Source organism: Salminus brasiliensis, chromosome 20 (genome assembly GCF_030463535.1).
Source record: "Salminus brasiliensis chromosome 20, fSalBra1.hap2, whole genome shotgun sequence".
Taxonomy (NCBI): Eukaryota; Metazoa; Chordata; class Actinopteri; order Characiformes; family Bryconidae; genus Salminus; species Salminus brasiliensis.
Window position 1 is genome coordinate 28,370,931 of NC_132897.1, and position 5,000 is coordinate 28,375,930.

At 47.0% G+C, this 5,000-nt stretch overlaps 2 non-coding genes across 2 annotated transcripts; both read left to right on the forward strand.

Moving 5' to 3' along the window:
* Positions 1-128: 128 nt before the first annotated feature.
* LOC140542502 (U5 spliceosomal RNA) lies at positions 129-245 on the forward strand. Its single transcript, XR_011978069.1, has one exon. It is a non-coding gene; the product is annotated as a U5 spliceosomal RNA (small nuclear RNA).
* A 241-nt stretch (positions 246-486) lies between these two features.
* LOC140542445 (U2 spliceosomal RNA) lies at positions 487-674 on the forward strand. The gene has a single exon (XR_011978021.1). It is a non-coding gene; the product is annotated as a U2 spliceosomal RNA (small nuclear RNA).
* Positions 675-5,000: the final 4,326 nt, after the last annotated feature.

The window sequence follows — 5,000 nt, forward strand, 5'->3', positions numbered from 1 at the left end:
GAGGAGAGGAGAGGAGAGGAGAGGAGAAACACGAAGGAGGAGTTTTACCCTGGCTCGCAACCTTCCCTGCCCTTCTCCAGCAGCCTTGGCCTTCGGTAGGGGTTCATAGGCTCGGGTGCCGGTTGGTATGGCTCGGGTTTCTCTTCATTCACGTACAAATCTTTCGCCTTTTACTAAAGATTTCCGTGGAGGGGAACGTTGACGAGTTTTGCCTATTTTTGGAAGGCTCTGCTTTTAGCAGAGCTGCTCTTTCTCTTGATGTTTGAAAGTCAGATCTGTAGTTGTTGTTGTAGTAGTAGTAGTAGTAGTAGTAGTAGTAGTAGAAGGCTCCTCCTTTTCGCCAAGCTGTGGGGTGGTGGAAGGCTTCTGGTGGCTTGCTAGCGCTAGTACGGGTGGGCGTGGTTAGCGCCGGTTCTTTTGGCGTCACCGTGTGGTAGCTAGCTACTAACGGCAGGGTGGCTTCGCACGGGGCGGCCTGTTCGGGTTATCGCTTCTCGGCCTTTTGGCTAAGATCAAGTGTAGTATCTGTTCTTATCAGATCTTATTTTGGACTAGGCTTGAGACTGTTAAAGACCAGTTCTCCATGTTTAAAGTTGAGAAACTTTCTGACAATTCTCACAAGGTGGTGATTGTCAGAATGTTCAATGAAACTGTGACTGGAGAGGACATTGTTACATGGCTGGCCAGATTTTGCACCGTGAAAAGCCCCCCTATTAAGGTTTTGGACGAGGACGGCATTTGGAACTGCTCGTGGCGAATTCCCATTAAACAATGGGAAGACCCGAGCAGTTACCTAGGCCTGAGACAGATACCGTCTATGATAGTGTTGGGCGAAAATCGCGGCTACATTTATTACCAAGGAATGCCCAAACTCTGTCGCAAGTGCGGCAAGTTTGGGCATCTAGCTGAAGCGTGCCAGGAAATCGTGTGTGGGAAGTGTAGAGAAATTGGGCACACTTTTGAGGAGTGTACCAATGGCAGACGGTGCAATCTTTGTGGAGAATCTTCCCATCTCTACAGAGATTGCCCCAAATCTTTTGCCAACAAGCTAAAAGCTAACAAAATGGCTGCCAGGCAGCATGGTGAGGGGGAGAAGGAGAAGGAGAAGGAGAAAGTAGGGGAGGAGGAGGGGGCGGTCCCTGGGGTTTTGGCGGGAGATTCAAATCTTCAGCCAGCCCCAGGGATTGGCCAAGAATCAGAGGGCGGAGCTAACATCCGGGCAGAGTCAGAGCAGGAACTGGAGGCCACCCCCTCCCAATTAGCACAGGAAAAGGAAATGGTTGGGCAGCAGCAGCTAGAGGAGGAAGAAAGCACTTCCTCCTTGATCACGGTGCCGGAGGTGAGTGTGGCCTCCAGTGGGAGTGGGTCTGATGGCTCGCTCCCCAATGCTCAAGTGGGCAAAAGGCCCGCGGGGTCTCCTCTGCCAGAACTGGCAGAGAAGAAACAGAGGGCAACACAGGATCCAGACAGTTCCTCCTCGGAAGGTCTGGATCGGCTGTGGCCCGATGAATCCCCCAATGAGGTGTCTTTTCTTCATTTTAAGCTAAAGACATCCACACCCAGGACTCTACAAGAGCTTCGCTCTGTAGGCCTGGAGGCTGGAGACACCGGCCAACCTCCTAACCCCAGATCAGTGGGGGTAAAAGAGGAGCAGGTGTCACAAGAAATTATGTGATTTTTAAAATGCCTTTTTAATCTTTTATTTATGTAGTCTTTTTGTTTTATCTTCATGGTCTTTTAATTATATACCTGTCTTTTAAAACCTACACTGCTCATGGCTCTCACTATTTCAACTATCAATGTTAGGAGTGTGAGAGCCTCCACTAGAGCAGAGAGTGTCTTGTCCCTTTTAAAAGATATAAAGTCAGATGTGTTTTTACTTCAAGAGTGTGCTTTACCGTTCCTGAAGACGTACAGAGATTGGGAGCAGCGCTGGGCTGCCGGTCCCTCTCTCTGGAGCGGTTCACACTACAACAGAGCCGACGGTGTTGCTATTTTAATAAAGAACCCTCACATCTTGGTGAAGGGCAGCACTGTGGTGAGGGATGGACGGGCTCTTTTAGTAAATTTGACTTTTTTAGGAAGGGATTTTAACATTCTTAACGTGTACGGTTTTAACGACAAAAATGACAGGTATAAACTTTTAGAAGACCTGCAGCCCCACATGCTGGGGAGGGTGCCATTAGTAGTGGGAGGGGATTTTAATTGCGTTTTATCAAGAAAAGATAGAAAAAGAGTAGGGGATGATTTTAAACTAGACAAGACATCAGTTTTATTGCAGGGTTTAGTTAAGGATTTTAAGCTAGTCGACTGTTATAGAAAAATGCATCCAGAGGAGGAGGGCTTCACCTGGTTCAGTGGTGATTGCGCCCGAGCCTCCCGCATCGACTACATTTTCACAAGAGACTGCCCGCCGACTGATGCTACATTGACCCCCCTCTGTTTTTCTGATCACCTCATGCTATTGTGCACCCTGTCTCTCCCCACCGGTGTGACTGTAGGGGGAGGGCTGTGGAGACTGAACTGCTCCCTGTTACAAGATGAAGAAATAGTTAAGAGCTACAGGGAGCAGTACAGTCTCTGGCAGACCCTCCAAGACTGTTTTGATTCACGGGCACAGTGGTGGGAAATGGTAAAACAAAGGACAAAGACGTTTTTTAAAAAGATAGGAAGATTAAAAAAGAATAAAGAGAGACGACGCATGATGGGGCTGCAAAAAAGACTACAACGATATTTTAACCTTTTAAATAAAGGCATTGATTTTAGTGAAGAAATAAAGGATCTTAAAAGGGAAATGTCGGTTTTAAATGAAATAAAAAGTAAAGGAACAATTTTAAGAAGTAAAGAAAAAGAGGTCGAAGAAGGTGAGAAATGCACACGCTACTTTTTTAAGAAAATTTTATCTAGGGGGGGAGGGATTACAAAAATTACAAAAGATGGGAGGGAACAAATAAATACAGAGGGGATTTTAAAAGAAGTTGAATGTTTTTATCAAGAACTTTATGAAGAGAAAAGTGTGCAAAATAAAACGATGGAAGAGGTTTTAAATTTTCTAGAAAAACAAATAGAAAGTCAGGATGTTTTAACAAGAAATTTTACAGGAGAGGAAATTTTAAAATGTCTTAAAGGTTTTAAAAAGTGTAAGACTCCGGGAGAGGATGGACTCCCCGTGGAATTTTATTTGACCTTTTGGGACATTTTATCAACGGACATTCTGACTGTTTTTAATGAATTCGAAACTTTTGACCGACTTCCAGACAGTTTTAGGTCAGGGATAGTTACTTTACTTTTCAAAAAAGGAGACAAGACCGACTTAAAAAACTGGAGACCAATAACCCTTTTAAATGTTGATTGTAAACTTTTTAGTAAACTTTTATCTAGACGCATGTCGACTGTTTTAGAGGACGTGATCCACCCGGATCAAGCCTGCGCCGTGCCAGGAAGGAGGATCACCGACAGCCTAGTGTTGGTCAGAGACGCCATCTGTTTTGCGAGAGACAGAAACATTCGGCTCATAGTCCTAAATTTAGACTTTGAAAAAGCCTTCGATCGGGTCTCGCACCAGTACCTGCTCCAGGTACTGCAAAAAATGGGTTTCCCCGGGAGGTTTTTAAAGTGGGTGGGTCTGCTTTACACAGATATAAGCAGTCAAATCTTGGTAAACGGGCACCTCACAAAGGCGATCAGAGTTCGCTCTGGCGTCCGCCAAGGGTGTTCGTTATCCCCGCTCCTGTACGTTGCGTGCATTGAGCCACTGGCGCAGATCTTGAGAAAGGACAAATGGATCAAAGGACTGGACTTGCCAGGCGGACTGACGGCGACCTGTACTTTGTATATGGACGACGTCACGCTTTTATGTTCCGACGTTTTATCGGTCCAAAGAGCACTGGACTTGACTGACTGGTATGGAAGGGCCTCGGGCGCTAAGCTCAATAGGAGCAAGTCCGAGGCCCAGCTCTTTGGACCTTGGGGAAACATAGGCGCTGACCTGGATTTGGATTTTAAAGAAAAAGATATAAAAATTTTAGGAATTAAATTTGACGAAGAGGGTGGCGGACGGGGCAACTGGACTGACTCTCTAGGGAAAGTCAGGCAACGGTTGGGTTTCTGGGGACTAAGACAGCTGACGATAGAGGGCAAGGTTTTAATAATCAAAGCTGTTATTTTACCTTTGCTTTTACTGTTGTGTTCTGTTTTTAGTCCCCCAAAGTTTTTTCTTTTAGGATTGGAGAGAGCTGTGTTTTATTTCCTGTGGGGGTCCAAGTGGGAGAGGCTGAGGAGGGCGGTGATGAAGAAGAGAAAGGAGAATGGAGGAAAAGGGCTCCCAGACCCCCACCTGTTTTTAGGAAGCAAGTTCGCTGCTTTACACATAAAGTATGCGACGAACCCCTCCAGAGACAACAAGACCGCCGCTATGGCAAAGTTCTGGATGGGGTCGTACTTGCGTAGCTTAAAGATTTTACAATTGGATTTAAGAACACCAGTCTCTTTTAATCTTTCTAAAGAATATGATTTTATTAGAAAGTTTTTAAGAAAATATGATTTGGAAAAAGAAGATTTTACTGTTTTAACTAACGCGAAATCTCTTGTCTCTCTTGTGCAGGACCGGGAAGAGGTGAGCCCAGTTCCAGGCCTCACACTAAGTGAGGCCAAGGCAGTTTGGAGGAACGCAGCCCACCCCGCTCTCCAGAACAAGCACAAAGACCTGTCGTGGATGGCGGCCCATGAGATCCTCCCGGTCAGGGCCGTGATGCACTCCCGGGGAATGGCATCCAACCCCACGTGCCCACGGCCGGGGTGTGGCGAACCAGAGACCGTGAGGCACGTGCTCTGGGAGTGCAGTGTGGCGAGGGACCTGTGGGCCATAACCGGTCCCCTGCAATGCCCGAGCCTGCCAGCAGGGGAGGTCCAGCCGTCTGTTTACCGGCTAGCGGTAAACGGGGTGGGCCAGGGCATAGACCGACTACCAGCTGCAGAATTCACAGCGCTCTGGCTCACCC